This window comes from Sabethes cyaneus, chromosome 2 (assembly GCF_943734655.1).
Source record: "Sabethes cyaneus chromosome 2, idSabCyanKW18_F2, whole genome shotgun sequence".
In the NCBI taxonomy this organism is placed as follows: Eukaryota; Metazoa; Arthropoda; class Insecta; order Diptera; family Culicidae; genus Sabethes; species Sabethes cyaneus.
In genome coordinates, this window is record NC_071354.1 from 206,287,411 (window position 1) to 206,313,173 (window position 25,763).

General features: G+C 39.8%; 1 protein-coding gene across 2 annotated transcripts in view; it reads right to left on the minus strand.

Annotated features, from left to right (window-relative positions):
• Positions 1-25,763, minus strand: part of LOC128734055 (bifunctional heparan sulfate N-deacetylase/N-sulfotransferase) — a 266,246-nt gene that overhangs the window by 120,746 nt on the left and 119,737 nt on the right. For both annotated transcript variants that reach the window (XM_053828039.1, XM_053828040.1), the window contains exon 2: positions 3,838-4,655. The gene's annotated coding sequence lies outside the window, so the exon portion shown is untranslated. The remainder of the gene's footprint in view (positions 1-3,837; positions 4,656-25,763) is intronic.

Here is a 25,763-nt window from a genome sequence, read left to right on the forward strand (position 1 = left end):
AAGTTTTGTGATTGTTTCTAAGTTTATCATTTCAGGATTTAAACCAGCACTTTAAGGGTCGATGGATGATGCTCGATAACAGGAAACCAGCGAGTGTCGCTGTGTTAGTCTCTCTTCATAAGAGCGCACACGGATTGCAGATAATATTTTTGCAGTTTCTAATCGTATGTTCTGGAATGGCTGCTGTTCCCAGGCAACAATTAGGGTTTTATTACACGCTTATGACAGCTTTTATGACGAAATTGGTCATGAAAACTGCAATAAGAGTACAATAAAACTTACATTGTTACTTGGATATTTATTGTGAGCCCGAAAACACTGTTTTAGTTTTCAACGGTTCAAGCGAATTACTTGCGTTCATGTTCGTGTTGTTCTCTACATTCATGCATTTTCGACAATAGTGAATGAAATCAAATGTTAATTATTCATTCATTTTGACAATCATTGAATCATTCATTCGTTCGACAACGGCAAATGAAATTACATTAAACGTAAACATAGCTCCGAAATTTCAATCGATTCCCTTCAGCCAGGTTTGGGTTGGTTTTAAAAAGTAGGCAGTTTAAAAAACTAAACTTTGCGATTTAAAATATCGGTCAAGAGCGAAAAAATTTATTAACAGGTTAGTCGTGCAATCATTCAGCACTGCAATTCATGAATGAATAGTTTTGAAGGGTAGAAAACTTAGAAAGACAAACACTGTCAGCAGTTCAGTAATCATGTCCATGAGCTGAAAGCAATTTGTTTAATACTTTGCGGAAAATTTTAGAACCCTTTTTTATTTGGTGCTTATGGTGCCCTCAGCTAAGTTAGGGTGGTCTGTAATGTCAGTTTTTGGTTATTTTTTTGCCATTATTTTTGTTTTTAGACCTCTTTTTAAGAATGCATTACTCTAGAACAACTGAACCAATTTTTATGATTTTGGTAACAACAAAATGTCTGGAAATTAAATAAAAAGAAAACTTATCATATTTAATTCTACTATGTATATTTTTTTCTTGACAGATACGTATTTCACTGACATAGACATGCAAGCTTCCGTATTTCAATAGGAAGCCTGCAAGTCGTAGGCGAAATGCGTATCTGTCAAGAATAAAATTATGTACATTTAAATTGGATAAGTTTTCCTTTTATTTAATTTCCAGGTTTCGTATTCTACTAAGACGCTCCAAATTTCAGTCAACAACAAAATAGTATTGTAATTAGCTTTTCAGTAAAAACACTGGATTAAAACTCGAAGCTATTCAAAGTTAAAAAATAATCAAAATATTTGTGTATTGCGTTTTTATGGTGTGAGGGGCTCTGTAGCCGTAAAGTTGCCGAGTCTGCTGTTACTAGCGAATGGTCGTGGGTTCGAATCTTAGAAGGATCATCCCATTCGCAATCAAAGTAACTTCAATATGGCTTTATTCTCAGGTTCTTCGTTCCCTTCCAAAACTCACTATTACAGTTAAATGCACTGTTCAGTCCCTTTTTCGTTTTGTTTTTACTTCTATATAATTCTATAAGCGGTCATGACGTAAGCTCTTTTTTGGGGAGTTAGTAAATGTCTGGTGCGAAGAATGCTAAATTAGATGAACTAGAAAATGTCGATATATAGGCCAAAAATATATTGGGTCATTCAATGACCGGTGGAGCTCGCACCCACCCTGTTTGGGTTGGTACCCGAATGTTTTACTAACTAAACTATTGCCGCACCCTTGTATTAGGTATTCTCATACCCAATTTTGTTTTATTCTCTCAATTTATGTCATGGTCGTGTATAAAATCAGATACCAGTAGAAACAAAAAAAGAAGCACACCCGGTGGTGGTCAATCACACTAGACTTGCCGTATCGACGTTCGGCAACAGATTACCTGTTCCTATCGCACCGACCGAGTAGATTACAGTTCATATTCTGGATATTAGAATACCAAATATAAGGGTGCGGCAGTAGTTTAGTTAGTAAAACATTCGGGAACCAATCGAAACAGCGTGGGTGCAAGGCCCACCTAGCATTGAACGACCCAATATATGTTTAATCTAATTCGAAATTTTCTAGTTCATTCAGTTTAGCATTCTACGCACCTGGCGCTTCCTAACTCTCAAAAAATACTGTTCATCCTCGCTAGGGATGGCTGGAATTGGAGACAGTACTGGCATTGAAGAACGAAGTGGGTAAGCATTGAAGGAAGGGTAAACCCAACAAATTAGAAGAATGCAAACAAATATATATAAGCTAATCGCTCACTTAATAGTGATTATAGTAAAAAGAAATGCACTGCAGGCTACAGCAAACACCCGGGCGATATCAAAATAGATCAACAGTACTGGTCGCAGTGACAAGTCCACAAAAGAAAAAAAAAATGGTGTGAGAACACACAAGCCTTCACCCAGCAAACATTTTCGTACATATATCAAAATAACAAATAAGATATATGTACCGATATATATCTAGAAAAATCGCATTCGATGCACGAAACCAGCATATGCGTACTGTTTTGGAGGCGATATACGTACTAGAAATTATATGAAAATAATTCACATTCATAAGTATTTGTGTACGATGAAATCCGACTCAACATGATTCTTTCCATAATGCTATACAATTCTGTGACGAAAATCGTATGTGAATCAGTTACTATCATTTTGTATGAATAAATGTAAATTAGGGTGCGCTTTATTAAGCTGTATGTACGATTGCGAGTTTGTTTAACGACATTTAAGATGATTTTCACACATTATTATACGATTTGTGGTTTGCTGGGCAATTACTTATATTGTTTTAGAATGCTGCAATTTTGTTACATAAAATGTGGAAAGTTCAAAAATATATTCTTTTACAGAAATTCAATTTTGCTAATGCAATGGAGACGCAAGGCGTTTTTTCATAACTACAAGAAAACCGATGTTTCTGATAAAGAAGAACCCAATAATGTTTCATTTTTTTGGAGGTTTTTGGAATTTGGCTTATACACGAGGATGAAAAAAAAGGTGTCAAACATGTTCCCTGAGAAGCCAGACAAAAATGTGAACAAAAAATATGTCCACAGTAACTCCGCATGTCACAAGAAGCGCCGAATGACGGTACGTAAAGAAAGTATCACAAAAACTCTAAATTGACATAACTATATAGCAGTTACAGAACTGCCACCATCAGCTTTCAACAGCAGAGAATGACAATAAAATCCGCTGCAAACTTTTGCAGCGATGATGGTGGCCGAAAGAAAACAACAAAAACAAAAAAAACAACAACCAAGTGGAAATCGAGAATCGACAAGAAAAAGTGTTTTGTTTATTCTCTCAGTGTGACTGTCTGTCAAACTGTGCTGGTGAATAGTAAAACTAGTAACGACAATATAAAAAAAAATATTTCCAACTGCCACAACCAACAGGAAGCGAGGAAAAACTTTTATCTTATTCTACGCATTCCTGCCGCTATCTGGATGTCGTGTTTCGTGTTGAATAATAAAAAAAGAGTGGATCTCCTAGCTCTAGGTATCTGAGTTGGAAATAAGCCAACGACGACTTTGGTGGTGCTCAATAATTACTGTTCGACACGGGGTGAACTCGCATGCTTTAACTCCGTTCGGCGGAACAGTCCGACCACGCCCCGGAGTCAACCAGAAACTGTCATAGTTAATATGAAATGATAAAGTTTTTGTCGTTCTCCCGTTAGATTACTGCCAAACATGCAATGGTTTTCTAGTGTACTACCGAAGCAGAACTTTTGTGTTTTTATTACAGGTGTTTTAAAGTTAAAAATAAAACACTTGAAACGGTGGTTTTAATTATGACGCTGGAAACGTGAAGGGATTGCTTAATTAACATTATAGTTATGTAAGTACCATACTTACTATTCGGATCGATCGCACCAAAACATTTCTTCTGTTAATTAACTATTTTTCGTCAACACCACCAGTTTTTCCGAGTTAAAAAGAGTCTTCATAAAACTTATGAACCGCCGTTTGCGGTCAAACAACACTGCACAACATTGTTTTGAGAACAAGACAATCGGTAACAGAGTATCTCACACGTGTCACAAAGTTTCACAAATCAGAAATCACTGCTTCCATCACGAAACGTCCTGCCGATGAAACGTCGAACCGTCCGGTCGGGCTCCGTGCGGACCGCATCATGTTTGGGGATTACCGATTCGTGCTCGGTTCACCTTGTTCGGTGACCAACATCGTCTGCTTTTTGAAACCCACATCGAGCAGAACGATGGCATCTCGTTGAGTTGAATGTTAATTACCAAATCTGCTGCACGTTTGGACACGGAATTCGGAAACAAAACGCGCGCGCGCTCGTCGCTTCACTACTGTTGTGTTGTGTGCGGGGATGATTTGAATTCCTAATTGCGTGTCGAAAATTCCGCCTGAAGCGCGCCGCTAATTGAAGCCACCAAGAATTGCAATTTGCGAATATTTGCTAGCATCAACATCATCATCATCGTCGTTGTGTTTCGCGAAACTGCTTCCAGTTATTGCCGCGGAACGAAAATGCATCACGCTTCCACTCGCTGACGGAGGCAGCTGTGATGAGAGTTGCTGACATGAAAGCAGCCAGCAGTAGTGCACTTCGTTGATCGGAAATGGGCCGTTTGAATTTTCCACTTGGTTTCCAACGGGGCGGCGAGTTCACTCCGGTGATTGGGGGAAATGTTGTATGTATTCTGAAAATTAAACAGAATGCGAGAATCGTTTCGGTTAGAGCTGATTGTTAATCGTCAAATCGAATGTGAAAATAGTAGGGAAATATTTGATGTTTGCGTCTGGTGAATTGATGTTCGATAGAATGAATTTTCAATCGCCTGCCCTACCCAATTTAGTTTTTTTTGCAGCCCTAAAGCAATCGAAACCGGTTGCGGAATTTTGGCTTTTAACCATTCAATATCCAATCAAATGAACCTCTTGCTTTACCCATGCTTTGCTGCAACAGGGTAAACTTTCCCTATCAACATCAACTTGAAACTTGATTGCAATTGTAATGCAGAAAAAAAATATTCTCATTTCTTTCCCAGTGATCATGCAATGACATGCACCAGCCCCACCCACCGCCACCACCATCACAACGAAATGCAAAGTTATCCTTTCCGGTTTCAAAGAAAAGTTTAAGTTGCATTCGGTTCACCGCCGCTTGCAAGCGGCGGCGCTTTAGCTGCCGGGAATAAAAATCATCTCACAACCAACCATAATCTGATTGTTATTCTTAGCTTTCCATCTCAGTTGCGGCAGCTTCGCTGGCTACAACAGTGCAGTGCGAGGGTGTTTGTGGCAGAAGAAGTTGAAATTACTTGCAACTTACTGCGAGCCGGATATATACACGGTCTTTGTAGTGCAGCTTTCCATTCTTTGCTGACCGTAATGCAATTCATGGCCGGGGTAAGATGGAAAACGAAAAGGTGTAGATGGAAAAATAATGCAAATTCAAACTTTAGCTGCATTACCGGTGCCACCGATGACGCCTTCGGGGGTTGCGCCCAGCCTGGCCCAACGCAAGGGCAAGGATCTCGCTCGACACACTCGCCCGCTCATTTTTCTCTGTCTGTCCGAAGCCCGACGAGCGAGCGAGCAAACCAACGAGCGAGTGAAGATGCCTTCTCGGGCGAAACATTGCAAACTCATGGAGGAAAGTGCACTCTGGGAGCAATTTCACTTGGTGATACGAGTTTTTATGTGGTTTATTAATGGTGCCGGGGAATAATGGATGGTTTTCTTAATTTAACTGAAACAATGGACGCTTGCTGCACGGTTCATTACTGGAGCGAAGTTAGAATCGTATAATTGCAGCCCCGATGGAAATCATTAATGCGATAGCTCCGTGAGGTACGAGTTCGTTTTGCGATACGACATCAACTGCGAAATGCATCATCTTCTAGCATAGAACGATAGTTTTATATCTTAAGTTAAATCTTTTTATTTTATAATGAAGATTCAATTTGATTGCTCAAAAACTGTGAGTGACGTTTGATTGTGAAACAAAAAACAAAAAAAAACTTCGAGTAGTTTGAAAGCAATTCAATACTTTTAATTATTTGTTTGACTCATAAAAAACTGTGTTTTAATTCAGTGCTAAATCCATGGACGAGGATTGTGGGCTATAACCCACTGAAACTTTTCCAACCGTTAACACCTAACACATGAATCTGCTTCGTATATCTGTTTCGAACTTTAAAGCTGTAAATAGGTAAATAAAATGAGCGAAACATAAATAACTGATTCAAACTGATTTAACTTTAGAAATCTATACCTGTAAAAATGGATTTCTGTCTGTCTGTCCGTACGTTCCTTATAGAATCGAAAACTACTGAACCGATCGGAGTGAAAATTTGCATGTAGGGGTTTATGGGGCCAGGGAAGGTTCTTATGATGGTTAGAGATCCCTCCCCCAACTAAGTGGGGGGGATCCCATACAAATGAAATACAAATTTCCTCATAACTCGAGAACTAATCAAGCAAATGGAACAAAATTTTACATGTGGGTGTTTTTGGAGAAAAGAATTTTTTTCTATGGTGAATTGAGACCCCTCCCCACTTTAGGAGGGGGGTTCCTATACAAATGTAATACAAATTTCCTCATAATTGGAGAACTAATTAATCAAATGGAACCATATTTGGCATGTAGGTGTTTTTGGAGGCATGAATTTTTTCCATAATGAATTAGGAACCCCTCTCCTTTTATAGGAGGGGAGGGGGGGGGGCTCCCATACAAATGAAATACAGATTTCCTCATAACTCGAGAAGTAAATAAGCAAATGGAACCAAATTTGGATTTCTTTTGATGATGGTTTGAGACGCCTCACCTCTGTGGTAGGGGGATAAGGACTCTCATGCAAATAAAACAGAAATTTTTGCGTAACTCAAAAACTAATCGAACTCGAGAAATTTTAGACTCTTTCATAAAACATTAATCAATAACAAGACCAACAAAAACTATCAATAGTAACATTAGATAATTCAGCGCAAGACGGCCAATTATTTGATTGAAAAAATTGTTGAGAATTGGAAAACCATTTAGATTAGCCTTCTCGTTCGGTGGGTGACAATAATAGACGAGGAGGTGGCACAAAAAAGCAAAGCCTTTAAATTCGAAAGAATCATCGATTATTTCTTTTATAAATATCTTTTTCTCCGGAATAAAATGCTTTCCCTAATTATTGAGGCCTCATTCCATTAGTTTTAAATATATTGCAAATAAGGAAAGTGTTTCCAGTACGTTTTACTTCTAGGACATGAAATTGGTGTTGGTTCAGAAGAAATAAATAAACGGAGATCTGTTGGAACGGGTGAACTCTGTCACCTTTACTTTTCTCAAATAGAAATAATCGAGATTGCAGGTGGAGTCAGGGAAGCAATGCGGTCACACAGAATGTATGGGGAAATTAAAACTTGAAACTTTTCAATAATTTCCCCATTCCAGCAATTTCAAAACCACGTTTTGTTAATTACGACACAATTGCTACAACCAGTGTTGCGAAGCCCGCACTTGTGTGGTCTAATTTTCACGCATATGTATTCTCGTTCTAACGAACACTCCGGCATAAGCATCTCTTTCGGATTATCGGTCTTATTTTCTCATGCACTGCGACGAGTTTCTGCGAATGTGTATCTAGCTGTCACCAAGGTTGTTTCTCTTGCTCATTATTGCCACCCGAGCAGTTGATAACGATTGCTCGCGAGGGCCTGAACTCTCAACCGCGTGTGTAAGGAGTAGCGTAAGATGAAAAAGAAAAGAAAAAGCAATGCAAGATCTGTATCCATACAGCCTAGTGTGCTTCACGGGCTGTTGGCTACTCACGAGTGAGCTGTGCAAAAAGACGCTACGAGGCTGTGCTTTCGCGAGTGTGTAGGTAGCGTATGCTCACTGCACCGGCGGATATTTTATTGTACGCTTGCGTCAGTGGCGTAAGCATTGGATGCTATGCTTTTCATACTCGCTCGCATGTGAGGGAGCTTCGTTTGCTTTTCGCTCGATTTGTAACATAGGCTACATCTTTTATGAATCGATTGGTATGCAAACCATCGGAACTCATTTAGAATTGGTTGAGCGTTCAAAATCTTTCATTCTTTCGTGACGTCTAAATTTTGGATTAACACTGCGGTAAGGTATAGTTCTACGTCAAAATTCTTGTCCCAAATAAAAAATTTATCCAAACAAAATTCTTAATCCAAATAACCACTGCGGTATCCTTATATTAAATTATTAGATTATATTAGGTTTTATTTTGTCTTGGAACTTCAGCAACTATAAAAAGGCTAATAACAAAATAAAACCTAATATAATCTAATAATTTAATATAAGGGTATGGCAGTAGTTTAGTTGACTGAAGTTTAATTTAATTTTTATTTAATTTTAGTAGTTTAGTTGCAAAAACACTTGAATACCAACCGAGAGAGTGTGGGTTCGTCTCAGCTGCTATTGAACGACCCTATATATTTTTGTTCTCATATCGAAATTTTCCCAGTTTCATTAAGTTTATCGCTTAAAAAACTCCATCACTTTAGAAAAAAAATTCCAAGACCTAATAAAGTTATAGGTCCAAGTAAAATTATTTGTAAGAATAAAATGTAAAATGTAATGATTTGTAAGAAACTAGCAGTCATTAACTTTTCGTCGGAAAGTCCAATTTCGGAAGCAATTTTTGGGCCCAAAAGCTGGGTTCTGTTTATAGAAATGTATTCACTGCATTCTTCTCGCCAATCTGAACACAGCGAATATATTTCCAAGAGCAAAATTTTTGTTTCAAATAAAAAACTGCTGATAAAGGATTGTTGCACTAGCCCCGTAATTGTCCTGTACTCTAACAACCGACTTTAAAGTCTGTCGATAAAGATGGGCCAAGTCTTAGAAAGACGTTTAAGCCCAAGGCATTGCTTTCGCCTAACGCTGCAGTCCTACATTCTACGATCCTGCTTGGTATAGAGGAAGCACCATGCAGTGGTTCGCTATCGTAAACAAATCAATAACATATTGAGAAGTAAGCATGACCGTTCTGCTGATTTAAAACAGAAATGCAAAACTGTGTCAATGCAAATTTGCGGACCATGAATGACTATCGATTTACTCGAACAATATCTTCCGGGACAAAACTCCGGGTTCAGCCTATTCAAAATGCAAACGGGCGGGATAGGGGCGCTACATCCCCCCCCCCCCCTTTTTCATGTGTGGACTCATCATTGTGACCAGTACCGTTGATCTATTGTGATATCGCCCGGGTGTTTGCTGTATAACCTGCACTGCATTTCTTTTTGCTAAAATCGCCATTGTGTGAACAATATACTTTATTATTAATTTTATGCGTGCTTGTATATAATGTGTGTTTACCCTTCCTTTAAACCATGCTCTGCTTTACCCACTCGTTCCTCGCTGCTATGCTAGAACTGTTTCTAATTATAGCCGTTCCTGGCGAGGATTCATTGCGATCCTCTGACCAGTACACTTAACTATAATAGTGACTCTTGCACTGCCAAGAGGCTTCATCGGGGTAATATAGAATTTAGCATGATTGAAGTCTAATGATGGGCCATGCTAAAGTCACTTGACACCGAATGGCCCTGATTCTAACTAAGATTCGAACCCTCGATCACTCGCTTTGTCAAAGCAGACTTAACCTTTGTTTGTTAATCAGCTCCAGACCGTAGTTTCCTCTGCTGTACGAAGAAGTCGGCTCCATAGACTCGATAACCGGTTATACACTCGATAACCTACTCGCCGATAATGGAGCCCCCCATTACAGAGTTGCAAGTCATCTCACAAGGAGATTACGAACAGTTGTTAGTTATTGGGCGTTTTTCGCGGCCTAAGTTTTAATCGAATAATAGGAAACCACCGCGCCAATATTTCTTTTTTTTACTGCTAATATTTACATTTTGCTTAATTCATTTCTCTTTCTTTTTGTATATGTACATACACTGGTTTTTGTTTTTTCCGATTTAATAAATTTGAAATAATTACGTTTACTCTGAGATATTTCAGTCCAGATTGTTAGTTAACTGTGTAACTGTATTTTTATAATGCATTACAATGCAATTTTGTATGTCGATATATATTCAGTTATAAATATTTCATTTATAAAATTTTAATAAAAGGATTTTATCTTCTATACTGGACACTCGGTTAATTTCGTTCCAAAATTTTTAATTTTAATTTTTTTTAATAGACATGTTCAAACAGCAGATTATATAGAATGAATTGATACGGCTTAATACACTTCATTGTAAAACTCTGTATTATTAAACTTTTTCAATAGACTTCATTATAGAGCTCCACAATTCAGGGATGGTCCGATCACCCACTCAATTTTGATTCATTTGACAGTAGCGTCTCAGCCGGGCAAATTTTGACAAAGTTATATAGAGTAGGGCGGGGCATAAGTGCGATGTTTGAAGTTGTCATCAATTTTCGTGAGATATAAAGGACAACAACTTAATATATTTTATAGTGATGCAGTAACTCAATGTCTTCACATTCAACTATAAATCATCTGCGGTAATAGTGTTTTGCAAAACAAATTCTTCTTTCTTCTGATCAAGTGCAGATTCGCATTTTTACTCCACTAGCGGGGCAAAAATGCGAATACCGCGGGGCAAAAGTTCGAAGCTAGAATCCATAAAATTAGCCCAGCAGTAGCTAACAAAACCATATTATCTTCAATCTGCGTTATGTTTCGGTAGCAAATATTCTGAATTTGCACCTTTTCTATTTTGCGCTGGTGTATTGCAGCCTCCGTTCGATCGAAACTTTTCCACACGTTTGTTTTTTGTTTCATCAGCGGAAAACACATTGTTTTTCTTCGGCCAACGTCTGGAGAACACACAGTTTTCTGCAGATCTTTCATTTCTAGTATCTGTAAAATAGTGACTAAAGCTGTATATAATTAGCTATACGTTTTTGCCTCGTCCATGAATCGAACTTTTGCGCTTGACGGGGTTAGATTAAATTACGGAAAAATGAAATATATTTTGTAAATTATTTTCGCCATATTTTCAAAACAGATATGTGAGTGGTGTAAAACGCTGCTACAAATTTTCAACAAGTAATATCCTCCTGTTGATATCGTATTTGCCGTATAACGAAAAATTACATCAAAACCGCCCTAAAATAACATTTGCACATAACTCAGCAACTATGTTTCGTAAGCAACCAAAGTTTACGTTAGATTCAAGCTGTCAAAGTAGTCATCCATCCATGCCAATGTAGTTAATTTACTCGGAATCTGCACCGATAAATCATTGAATCGCACTTTTACCCCTCCTTACTCTAGGGCATTCTTCTATGTCATCAAGACGTCGTGGCATCGCAGTATCGTGGTAACTCCGGTTATTACAGTCGAATTTTAGAAATTACGTGGTTTTACTACGCTTATTGCGGAATACAGGTAGTTTTTCTACTCAATTATCCGAATTTATGCGAATTTTCACGTAAATTTTGGAATTTACGCGCTTTTCGACAAATTTTAGGATTTATTACGCGAGTTTCGAAATTTAGCAACGACTCCTTATTTTAGAATTTGCTCAATTTTTTACGCGAATTTCTATATTCTACACGGGTTCCCTAATTTTACAATTTGACAATCAATTTTAGTATGCAAACTTTTGAATTCACGAATCTTTTTTCCATACATTGTTACATTTTTTAATGAAGCTTTTGGAATTTTAGCAGATTTTTACGCAAATGTTGGAGTCTATAATGCAATTTTGTTACTTTTTCTGATTTAACTTGATATGACTCTATATACGGTCATGACATAAACTCCTTTTTTGGAATCAGGAAGTGTCTTATGCGAAGAATGATAAACTGGATAAACTAGAAAATTTCGATATATAGGACAAAAATATATTGCGTCGTTCACTGACAGGTGGGGCTCGCACCCATTCTCTTTCGATTGGTACCCGAATGTTTTACTAACTAAACTACTGCCGCCCTCTTATATCAAATAATCTAATTTCGAATTTGGTTTTATTCTACCAGTTTCTATTGCCCACGCATTCGCCTCGATGACGATAGTTATTTTTTGAATGATTATATGAGTGATGTTTTTCGCAACCTTACGAAATTTATGCAGTTTTTGTACACAGTTTTACACTATTTTTGTACATAAAATTTGGAAATCACAGGTTTTGTATGCAAGTTATTAAATTCACACTGATTTTTATGTGAGTTTTTGGAATTTGGAAATTTTTTACGCAAATTGTAGAATTTACGCTGCTTTTTATGTGCGATTTTGGAGTTTAGGGGATTTTACATGAATTAAGTAAATTACGCCTCTCGTTTTGTTATCCGAATTCATTTTGAACGATTTTTTATATGAGTTTGTGTGATTTTTTATGCGCAAGTCTTGCAATTAACGTGGTTTTAAGCGATCTTGAAAATACGTTTCTAGATTTGTTCCTGTATTGCCTCGATTTAAACTAAATGCCAATCTGCTGTCTCAAAAATAACTAAATAGAGAAAATTCTACGATATAAGACCCCAATTATGTGAATTACTGATTTTGATTTTTGTTCAGCTTTTCACCATTAGTCAAATCATAGGCACTGAAATAGTCATCAGTTTATGAATATTAGCTATTACCACCAGTGTTTAGTATCTGAACAATAACAGACTGATACAGAGAGCCTCCAAAACCTAGTCTTTTCTGCACGGAATCTCCAATTAACATCATTTATTCTCGGACAAATTCTCTAAATAACACAGATTTTCGTTATACTTTTAAGCAAAACAGTTCTCTGTAGAGCACGGAATCATTTGCAGCTAATTCACCTCTATATTCAATCCCAATGAGACCTGACCGCATTTAAATTCACATTTAATTGCCTTTGACTGAGTGCTGTAAGTGGTTAGGCATTGGCGAATATAAGAGGCTTATCCCTTTTACAAACACTACTTCACGGAGCATTACAACAGCAGGATGATTAGTCGCTAAGCGTGACGGCACTAAACCATATTTTATCGCCATTTTAATGTATGCCCTCAGGTAAACATTATTTATTGGCACATGATAGAGAGCGGATTTTATTTTCTCTTCCCCCTGCTGCTGCTGCTGCTACTGCTTCAGCCGTTGTCCTCATCATCGTCAGTCGGAGATAAACAATTCCGAGTAAACTTTCACCACTCAACGGGATTCGGGTGTGTTGATCGGTGATGAAAGAATATTTCTGCATCTCCTTTCTTCGTCCATCCATCCGGCCGTCCGTCCACTCATCGCTCGACAGGTGCGGAATAAAAGCAGAATTATTTCTACTGATTCATTTATGGCGATAAAGTGTAGCACAGAATTAGCTCATTCATGATTCAAATGGATAAAGGATTCCGGCTTGCAAACACAATGACGTGCTGGATCGATTTCTGGTCCCGGCGGTGGTCCCGTGTCCGCACTGGACTGCACCACTTGGGGGGTTCGGTTGATGAGGAGTTTCGAGTGCTGCCGATGCGATGGAATGAAAGGATAATCGTGGTCCGTGGTGATGTGCTGATGCTGCTGCTGCCGTTGGCGTTGGTGACTGCTGCCAGCCAGTAGAGGTGTCACTTTGTGAGACAGACCGAAGCTTTCTCTCACTGCTGGCTGATGCTGCTGCTGCAGTGTAACTGACAGGTCCTTTATTTAGCGTTGGCTGAAAATTTGATAAAGTGGGTGGCCACAGGCTGGAACCGTCGCCCGGTCTCTGATGGCTGGATTGCACGTAAGAGCTGGTTTTGGAATATTGATATGATTTAATGGGAGGCGTGGTTTTGAGTATTATGGTTCCCAGAGCTAATGGTAAAATGTAACAGAGTAATGGACAGTTGTTTCTAGAAGACAGCTGTTGTCGGAGAAAATTTCGTTCCCAAAAATGCTTGTTACTGTCGTTTTTTGTTCGAAAGTCCGAAATGAGGAATGTTTGAAAGTATTTTGCTTCTAAACAAATAATACGAGAAAATTCCGTCATGTCTATTTCTACGTCAGCTTATCGTTTTGTGTTACCCCTTCCCGGCTGGCTTCTTTCTCCAGGTTCGTTGATTGCCCGGAAAATACCGACCACTCTCAAAGTGGACGGTATCATAGATGGGCAAACAATACTTCCGCTTCAACACCCTTCGACCGAAGTGTCATCACCTGTCCTGTGAGCCGATGCTGCACGAAACGAGCGGTCGTAATTTGTGTCTCTGCATGAATCCTTACCGAGGCCGAAAGTCGAAAGTCTGCCACTGCAATCGGTCCTGTGTGCTGCAGTCAGTTTTCCAAAAACGTCCGCATTCCGGTGGTTTTATTCGATGCAGCAGCACAAAATATAAACCTGGAGTCCGTCCACTCTATAGTACCCCCTTTTTCCGACTGACACATACGTTTCCCGACGGTATAAACGTTACTGTTGACCGAAGGAAATTGCAACCATTTGATGGTATGCAATCTTGTGCATAAAAGTATCTCGCAAATCTACTGCATGGTCGGCCAGATGTTCGCCTTTCAGTTGGCTTGACTCGTAATGTTGTACCTGCCAGGGTATGTGTTGTGTGCAATAAAGCTATTCTACCGTTCGAATACCGTAGTTCAGCCCATGTCTGCTGCAATCTTGATTGTTGGAGTACAGCCACTGTGCACAGCCACTACTGTGATGTGGACGAGCTACGAGCTATTTGCGAAGTTTATCATATTATGCTTATGAGTTCTATCTGACGGAAATCGGACCGGATTCGAAACAGTAGGTAGATGATTTATTCCTTCTTCATATCAACTAGTGCATATAGCTGTGCCGAGATGCACTATAAACGGTTACAGTAATTGTGGAATTCGTTCGTTCGGTCGTTCGTTTATGACGGCGCTGGCCACCAAGATACGCCTCTATGCCTATGGGCATTTGCCGGCAAATTAAATTCTCTTTGCACTAGAGATGTTTAAATGTTTAATAAGCCACTTGATTGTTGATGTTTTAAAAGCGTATAGCGGAGTATATATATTAAACATCACTGTTCACATATTTATGCTTGGTAGAATGAATGATGGATTCAAAGATCTCGCTTCGAAAGCTCAAGGAATGGTGTTTCATAGTTTGTAGAGTTACACTGATAATAATTAGTTGATGGAGGATACGACTATTATTGATAATAGGCAGCGTTTGAATACAGCTTTAGATGGTCGTATGCTCGAGTTTCTAAGGAAACCTTTTAGAAGCAGAATAATCGATTCGCTAATTCTATAATTGTACAGTCCAGTACAATGAAGTCCACCGAGAATCGATGGTAAAAACTGTTATAAAATCTTAAAGGTAAGGTTTATTAGTTATCTACCATTCTCAAAGATATGGCTAACTATAACTTCATCACCTGAATTCTGTAGAAATCGTGAAACACATGTCAGTGAAATTAATTAGCAATAGTAATGGTCCCAAGTTACTTCCCTGAGGTACTGCGTTTGGTTAAATTTCATAGTCGGTGAGAATAAATAAATCCTTTAGCATTAATTCCATACCCAGAGTTAGAAAGAAGGTTGAACGCCAAAAACAGCGAATAAAAAATTACGATATTGACGTAGGACTACGTCTTACCGCAGGGTTCCATAATTTAGATAACTAGAACCGGTAACTAGAACCGTCATGAAAATATGAAAGATTTTGAACGCTTAATGGCTCTGCTAATTATGAATGGATTTTCATGGTTAAGATATCGATCGGTTCATAACAGATATAGCAATTATGTGGTTTCTATTATAATTTTCTATTTCAATCACGAATGAGTGAAAATTAACGAAAAGTTTCAAGATCAAATAGCGCTTAGTTGGTTTCGAGGTACGATGCTGGTTTAACAAGCCAGTCGTCGTATGTACGAATCTCGGTTAGGAGGTGCTGCTGGATAGAGTCACTAGGATTGTTGCACTAGGACCGTAACTGTCCTGTAATCTAATAGCCGCCTGTGAAGTCTGTCGATAAAGAAGGGTCAAGTCTCTAGAAAAAAGACGTTCAAGCCCCATTCATTTTCTTCGTGATTGCTTTGCTTCACACGCAGGGACGACAGTTAAACACACCATCTGTTTACTGTGATTTCGATTATACTTTATTTTTAGAAAAAAAAGTGACAAAGCCACCTTATCCCAAGAGGCCGAAGATTCTGTACGACGTTCAGACTAATACACTAATTTGATATCTGTGTTTGGGAAGTACGCCAGAAAGAGCGATGAAGTTCTTTCGTCCTAATAAAATTTCTTAAGACCGCTATAAGCCTAGACCAATTCGATGCCTGTGTTAGAGAAGTGCGTCAGAAAAAGTGATAAGGCTTCTCATCCCAACAAGGATGTTAGGACCCTAAAAAAACCTAGTCCAATTTGGTGTCCTGAAGGTGAACAATTATAAAAGAATGAGCGACTAGCCCTATCTTGTGCCCGATTGTACCCACACACTGCAAGAAGTTATTGAAAACCGATGTCTTATATGAAAAAGGGATTTACGGAAAATTCATGCATGTTACGCGATGCAGCAATTTTGCAAGTGAGGAAGAACTAGCGATTGTCTGATTGGAAATCCCGCCCAGTTAGCTTCGGGGTACGTTGCTGGCCTTACAAGCCAGTCTTCATATGTTCGAATCTCGGCTGGGGGGTGCTGTTATAGAGTCAGTTGGATCGTTGCACTAGCCCCGTAATTGTCCTGTACTCTAATAACCGGCTGCGAAGTCTATCGATAAAGAAGGGTAAAGTTCTCAACAGGACGTTTATACCCATGGCTTTGCTTTTAGCTGATCCGAAACTAGATTTTGGGCGTTTAATTTGATGCCTTACAATTAGTTGCATACAATTGTTTACATACTTTCGATTGTAATGCTGTCAAGTATAATACAACTGACAAACAGAGTGTCAAAAAGAACTATTAATGTGCAGAGGACGTTAGCTAATTGATGATATTTTAACTCGTTGTTCGTATGTTAGTTGAAAGGCAATTATATTTCAAATCAACCCGTTACAATCAAATGGTGCTATATATCAACTATTTGCAAGGAAATTGGCGAATGTTTACTAGCAGTGGATAATAACCCAGATTATTTATTTATGGTTTCTGTTCAACGGTAAGTTGTGCATCCAATCTATTTATATAAGAGGCTTATGTCTGTACCGAAAACCAGGTCTCTGACAGGACGTCATAAGAGGCTTATCGGTAACTAAAAATAAGTCATGATTTCATAGCAATGGATTGTATTCTCAGTCATCTCACTGGTGGACTGCTGGACTGCTCGATTGCTCAACTGGTTGACTAGACTGCTCGATTTGATTGCTCGACTGGACTGCTTAACTGAACTGCTCGACTGAACTGTTCGATTCGACTGCTCGACTCAACTGCTTGATTGGACAGATCGACTTGACTGCTGGACTGAACAGCTTGATTAACTGCTCGAGTGGACTACTCGACTTAACTACTCGATTTGACTGCTTGACTCACTGACTTACCAAACTACTCGCCTTAACTGCAAGATTGAACTGCTCGAGTGGACTGTGAGTGAGTGCACAGATTCGACTGCTTGACTGGAATGCGACTCAACTCAACTACTTGATTCAACTACTCGATGCAACTGCTTGATTCCACTGCTCGACTGGACTACCCGACTCAACTGCTCGAATGAACTACTTGACTCAACTACTCGATTCAACTGCTCGACTAGACTACTCGATTTGAATGCTCGACTCAACTGACAGCTTGATTCAACAGCTCGACTTAGCCACTCAACCCGACTGCTCGACTCAACTGCTTGACTTAACTGTTTGATTCGACAGCTCGAATTAACTACTCGACCAGACTACTAGATTTAACTGCTCGATTAAATTGCTCGACTGAACTGCTCCATTAAACTGCTCGGTTCAACTGTCCAACTCGACTACTCGACTCAACTGCTCGAGCTCGACTGGGCTACTCGACTCGACCGCTTGATTCGACTGCTCGACTCGTCTGCTCAACTCGATTACTTGACGCGATGTCATATGATCGGTGTTAAATCAGTTCGGACCAAGTCGCAAAATTTAAAAAAATGAGTTAATGACAGCAAACGATCAAGAATTTTCTAAGCAACATTTTACTCTAATCAGACTACATAAATGTTGCAAACAGCCAGAGTACTAAGATGATTTCGAACGATTGATTGCTATGAACCATACAGAGCAGCAAATTTTGAATGCATTTTTCTCGAAGTCAGAATTTTGTCACTTGGTTCTGCCTGACAACACCGACCATACGAATCAGTTCGCGGCAGAAAATGAACAGCCACTCACATAAAAGAGACATTTTGCCTAACTATAGAATCAGCATTATTCAGTTAAATAAAATACAGTGCGAGCATAAAAACTGTTTGTTCCAGTTTCCGGGGGCCGTTGTTTATGGGCACGCTATAAAAAATACACAAAAGATAGTCGCATTGTTCCACGCAAAATCAACTTTTCTCTTAACATTGCTTGAGCAGCAGTTTTTACAGAGTGCGCTAAACGCTCCCAGTATCCACCAAAATGTAATGCTAAAGGAGGAATAATTTTTTAGTCAAAATTACAACGAATCTTCAATTTGATTTCAAATACAGCACCTTCAAATATATTTTTTCAAATTATAGCATGACATATTGGAATCGTGTTACTTCATTATCTTAGTTCTTATTGTCTTATGATCTCATCAAGAAAATTAGAGGTTTTTTAACCTATTTAGTTAAGGATCGAAATATCGATTTTTCTCTTTGATGTTCTTTGGTCCCACCATTTAAAATAATCCTGCTACAATAATTATTAAGTTCCCGCATCCTATTCAAGAATTGCGGCGATCAACTCAATGTAACAACGTATCCTATTCATTGACTTTACGCTGCTTACATTACGGTAACATTTTCTGTTATTCATTATCCCTCCTATTCTAATCGCTTTCAACTCTAAATCAATTTAAACGATTTTCATCTTCAGCTGGGCAGGGCACTATTCCCATCACAGGATCATCACATATCATCGCACGTTCCGTGGCTCGGTTTCGTTAGTCTTCAGTAACCAACCAATTCACCTCTCCAATTCGAATCCATAAACCACACACAGGTCATAGGAAAAAAACCCTCAAAAATCATCAGAGCTCACATATTATCCTATAATCCGATATTCCCCGATGTGTGAGCGAGTGAGTGTGTATTTTCATTGAACTGAGTTTATTTTTTGGCGCTCGAATTGTTTTTATTTTATTGGATTCGGTTCGCAATGAAATAAAAAATCAAAAGGCAAAAAAAAAACACCCCAAAATATGTCAATTAATAACATATCAGATTCCTGGTTTGCTACCGCAGTCTAGTAACCCCAACACAGGCTAATATTTTTTGTGGTTTTCCGTCTGTATTGTGGTGATTCACTGGTGTGCGTGAGGTATCACAAATTGATTTTCAGCTGATTTGGCAATCATTGAATGGTGGGTGGTTGGTGGCCTAGTAAAAGGTGGCAATTTTCCAAGCCGGCGTGCTAAATTATGCAATTTAGCCACCTCTTTTTGTTGGGGTGGGGTGGGGTTGCGTGTCTATCTCCGTCGCCCCGGACCACAGATGGGTGTCAGTGGTGTTGGTGAAGGTGTTGAATCATCAATGATAAAGTAATTGACTTACAGATTGACCTAATCGGATCTATTTGATTCGAAAGCAGCGAGGCGGATCACGACACACACACACACGAGGCAGCCAATCAAGAAAGGTGGCGGCTGAGCGGCCTGTGATAATGGTAGCTAATGAGAGTAACGGAAGTTCGATGGGTTTTCCAGCTTAAGTGGAATCAATTAGTTAAATTGAGGACATCATATATTGAATAGAAATTTTCATTGGAACTCTCTCAGGCGAAATAGCCAGTGTAATCAAATAGAAATGGCTCGTATTAGTGTATCCAATATTGAGTTATCTACCTTTTCTTCGAAGACTTAAAAAATACCCACCCATTTGAAGATGATAGCCTCCACTTTTAACTTACTCGTTTTGCTTGAAACCATTCCTGAAAGCCAATGTGATTGATTTGAATTAAATTGAATCCTACCCTCAAAAGACGTCGGCGATAGCAGCTATACACTGCAGAAAAAGTTGCAATTCATTCAGTTGGCATTTTCTCTCTACAAATTTCGGTGTCCTGCGGGGACATGCTGTTAGCGTTGGCTGGTTCTGACTCTTGATATCGGCTCACTCGCCCAGTCAGGTTTGATTTCAGCTCAGAAGCTCTTTGAAATGAATTCGGCTTGGCTCCATTCCGCTTGATTAATGAACCTCACTTTGACGCTGCGAGTGGAAATTTGTTGGTGTCAATAACCAATTACGCGAATTTGTCCCAGAATCTAATGGCACTGAACAAAGTTAGATGCCCATTTAATTACTTTTTTTACGTAGTAGTTGATCATTTTCGAAATATATGAGCGAACGGTAACATGTGTTCCCCGTCGAAGATGACAATTAAGGATCATATTTACACGCCAAAGTACTGATCGTAGCGGCAGCGCATACCTTCCGTGTCATGCCATCCGTCCCCCGAGAATATCCATGAACTGGTGCGAATATGTACTTAATTTATTGCTCCGTTTTGGCTCGATTTGGCTACTGCTGCTGCTGCTGCATTGGAGAGTTAAATCATGCGATTCAGAATAAATCATCTTTAGAATCGCAACATTGCTACCTCCCTTCAATCGGCAACAGCACAATTGGTAACACTTGACCACCACCGAATTCGACGACCCGGGGGTCCTTGTGGCGAGGGTTTGTGTGCCTGAGTGTGTGTGTGCGTTTGAAAGTGATAAAATGAGCTATTGCCCAGAGCGATTTTCCAGCAGGGTTCATAATCAAACAAAAGGCCTTTTGGGGGGTCTCTGGCTGTATACACATTTGGCCTATAAATTTTAACCGATTTCCACCGTACCGTGTGTTGTGGCCTGGTTTGTTTGAGGACATTGATCAAACAGCACTGCCTAGCCAGTAATAAATTTCATCGATTTCGAAGCGGGTAGGCAAAAAAGGGTTATCAGAGCTGGTGGGGTCGGGGTAGCCATGGATGACATGCAGTAATAGTGTGGGGAAAAATCTGGTAATGGAAAATCAATGCTGGAAATGGTTATCCATTAGTGGACCTGTTATTAGGAGTACATTGATGAAGGGAATCGTTGAGAGCTAATGTATACACCCGGATGAAGATTGCCGGTGTTTAACAAGGGATCTTCAAACACTTATTGACAGGCACGCACGCACGCACACTCTCTCTCTCTATCTCTCTCTCTCTCTCTCTCTCTCTCTCTCTCACACACACACACACACACACACAAACACACACACACAAATGTTGCTAATTAAAGTACAAGTTACATTGAAGGTTTTATTAGATAGACTAAAAATGGTCATTAATATCCTTATAAGAGCGCAATAAAACTTAAATTACACTATAATGGGAGCTGTAAAAATTTAGCAAAGTTAAAGTAGCTATCAGAATACCAATATTCAAGCAGCATGGTACTCAAAATATTTTGAAGATTTTTACCAGAACCAATTTGAATGATTTTGACAACAAATGAAAGCCATTTTAATGACTATTTCAGAAAACATGCGTCGCAGAGAAAACTTTTATTATCAAATTTTTATTATTTTATGGAATACATCTATTCAATTCGCAGTTTAAGATATATTTCAGAATAATTTATGGGGGCTCTACAAAAACATGCAGAAAAGATATTAGCGTTGTTGTACACTGGCAAAACCAATTCTGCAAGATACCTTTCTCGTAACGTCGCTCGAACGGTAGTTCTTACAGAGCGCGCTAAACGCTCCCAGTATCCACCGAAATGCGGCGCCACACGGGTAATAAACTTTCAAGCAACACCAGCCTGACTCTTCAATTTGCTGTACAACGTATATCTACGTTCGATCATAAACCATACTAAAATTAGTATATACTGACAACAAAAATTATTAAGCATGGTTCTTCTCACTTCTTGAAAAGCTAATTAACTGACTAATTAATAAATTATTTTGTTTTGTCTCGATTGAAGCACATTTACTGAACAATTCAGCTTGTAAATTAACAACTTTACTACCTTGTTTTCTCTACATGGATATTGGAAATTCCTTTTCCTATATTTCGCACCTCGTTCTTTGCAGAGTTCTTTATAGAGTAAACGAACTGCTTATTTCCGTTCTTGAGTGCCGGTGTTTTCATCCTTTTTACTTCACATGTTTGCTACTTTCCAATACCAATCTCGATCATAGAGCCAGGTTTTGCGTGCGGACTCAAACGTGATGAACTTTATCTTCTTTTATTTATTATCTTATTTTGTTTTCTCAGCATTGATATTATTACCACAGCCAGCATTTTGATCTTTTGTGATTCCCTCCAAGTGTTTTTTCTGTATTCCGCACTTTGGTCTATGTAGTATCGCTATTGTTTGGTTCGTTTTCCTTCATGTTTGTACTAGCTTTCAACTTTGAAAAGGGAGGAAGCGTCTGATACGAAGAGTGATTAATTGGGTGAAATGAAAAATTTCGCTGCGACCAGAAATATATTGGGTTGTACAATCGCATATGGGTTGGGTTGTGCAATAGCACGAGGAGCTCGCACCCTCGCTCTTTCGTTTGGCACCCGAATGTTTCACTCACTAAACTACTGCCGCCCGTTATATTAGATAGTCTAATATTTTGTTTTATTCTTCCAATTCTATCATTTCCGTATAGGCACTACACACTCTTATGCGACGATATTATTTTGGTATGACTGCTCTTTGTTTCTACCGCCGAGAAGATAGACTGTTACCCACTCGGTCAGTACGATAGAAACAAGCAGTACGTTGCCGACAGTCGCTCCGGCAAGTCTCGTGATTAAACCACCAACCACGGGTGTGTTGCGTACGCCAGTGCGCCAGGGGTGTGTAAACGCGGCAGCAGTTTAGTGAGAAAAACATTTGGGTACCAACCGAAAGAGTGTGGGTGCGAGCTCCTCATGCTATTGCACAACCCAATATATTTTTGGTCATATCGAAACTCTCCAGTTCATCCAATTAATCAGTCTATGCCGCAGACACTTTCTCCATTTCCAAAATAACTTACGTCATGACCGCGCATAGTCATATACGAGTAGTTTTCAATACCAACCTCGCTCCTAGGGTCAGAACATGCCAAAAGTAGTTATAATTTATCCTTGAATAAGAAACTTCATCACTCTTATAACATGCCCTGGCATAACGATTCATTGTTGTCAAATTCAGTACGAAGGAAGGATATGGTAGAGGGGCCCCTGAGAATAAACTCATGCTAAAATCACTTGACATCGAATGGCTGGATCCTAATAAAATGAGTTCACCCCGACGACCAGTTTGTCAGAGCAAATTCGGTAAACTTGCGGCTACAGAACCACCACTTAACGGCCTTACTGCAGAGCAAAAAAAGTACAGAAATGGCTTACGCTTTTGAAACGTGCCATCGCAACTAAATTTTCGAATTGCCTTTTCGCGGTTTGGCAAAGAAATTTATACTATTTATCTCTGTGGCAAAATATGCTTTTTCAAACTATTAAAGCGTGATTTTGAATCAAGTCTAATTCTGAAAAGAGGAAGTACAGTCAGTCCACAATCATGGATCACACACAATTGTGGGTCATTTTAGCTTTTTATGCCAATTAATGCGTTGTGGACTGACTGTACGCAAGATGGAAAATAAAAACATCGTAATTTCGAAAATAATCTTGTATTTCTAAAATGTCTTGACGAAACCAAGTTCCATAATGTTTAGTTTATAGAGTTTGTCAAGCACCAATTTTTAGAACAATTCTATTTTTATTCGTTTTTGAACTTGTTAATTGTTACTTGCAGTCTTTTCTCCATAATAATGTTTTTTAATGTGTGAAAGTAATCACAAACCTTTCCATCACATACAGGCAGTAAATTGAGCAAGTGTCACTTGAAATAAGCATTCAAGAGATTCAAGATTAAGTTCAGTGCAGTATGTTACAGTTCGTACGGCAAGACATAATTTCGGGACATCAGTGTATGTGTCACTGAAAAATCAGACAAATGTCAGCGGTCCCGGGTTGTTTCCTTGAGGAACAACTGGTGAGCTAACAAAACGGCGTGACTTATTCTCCTCCTCATTTGGCATTCAGAGTCAGAGTGGCTTGTATATCACGAACTTGTCTCCTTCCAATAGGCTATTCGTCGCCAATTCGTTGAGCGTTTCGAAACTGGACGCTGGACGCTCTATTCTTGGTACTGGTGGAGCTCCTGAAGAGAACATATTTCACTGCACAGTCGTCCGGAATACTTGCGACGTAGTCGGCCCACTCCGATTTTTGCCAAATGTATGATTAGAACCAAAATGTGCAGAGATAAAGATGGAGGTATCTTGACTGATGACCGTGCGGTGATCGAAAGGTGGAAGCAGCACTACGATGAACACCTGAATGGCGTGCAGGCGGAAGACCATGATAGCGGAGGAAGTGACCACATTGGTGCAGCAAGCGACGAAGATGTGCCACCCCCATCGATAAGGGAAGTTAAAGAAGCCATCCAGCGGCTGAAGAACAACAAAGCAGCGGGAAAGGATGGCATTGGAGCGGAACTTATTAAAATGGGCCCGGACAAGTTGGCCGGCTGTCTGCATCAATTGATTGTCAAGATTTGGGATACGGAACGACTACCGGAGGAGTGGAAAGACGGGGTTATCTGCCCTATCTACAAGAAAGGTGATAAGCTGGATTGTGAGAACTACCGAGCCATCACTATCCTGAATGCCGCCTACAAAGTGCTGTCCCAAGTCCTCTTTCATCGACTATCGCCAATAGCCAATAGATTTGTGGGAAGTTACCAGGCCGGCTTCATGGAGGGTCGGCCTACAACAGACCAAATCTTCACCCTGCGGCAGATCCTCCAGAAGTGCCGCGAATTCCGAGTCCCCACGCACCACCTGTTCATCGATTTCAAAGCCGCATATGATAGCGTAAACCGACAAGAGCTATGCAAAATTTTGGACGAAAACGGCTTTCTGGGTAAGCTTACTAGACTTATCATGGCTACGATGGATGGGATCTAGTGCTGTGTGAGAATCTCGGGTGGATTGTCGGACCCATTCGAATCTCGCAGGGGACTTCGACAAGGAGATGGTCTTTCCTGCCTGCTATTCAACATTGCGCTTGAAGGTGTTATAAGGCGAGCGGCGATCGAAATGCGGGGCACGATTTTCAATAAATCCAGTCAATTTATCTGCTTTGCTGACGACGTGGATGCTGTCGGCAGAACATTTGAGGCGGTGGAAGATCAGTACACCAGACTGAAACGCGAAGCAGAGAAGATTGGATTGCAGATAAATACGTCTAAAACGAAGTATATGCTGGCGGGCGGGACCGAGCGCGACAGGGCTCGCTTGGGCAGCACCGTGGTAATCGACGGGGATGAGTTCGAGGTAGTCGACGAGTTCGTATACCTTGGCTCGCAGGCAACAGAGGACAACAATACCAGCCGTGAGATTAAAAGACGTATTATCAGCGGAAGTCGGGCCTACTACGGACTCCACAAACACTTGCGGTCGAACAATCTGAGCCCCCGTACAAAGTGCACATTGTACAAAACGCTAATTAGACCGGTTGTCCCCTACGGGCACGAAACGTGGACATTGCTAGAAGAGGACCTACGAGCACTCGGAGTTTTCGAACAGCGGGTGCTAAGAACCGTCTTTGGCGGAGTGCAAGAGAACGGTGTATGGCGGCGAAGAATGAACCACGAGCTCGCGCGTCTCTACAGCGAACCAAGTATTCAGAAAGTGGTTAAAGCTGGACGGATACGTTGGGCAGGACATGTTGCTAGAA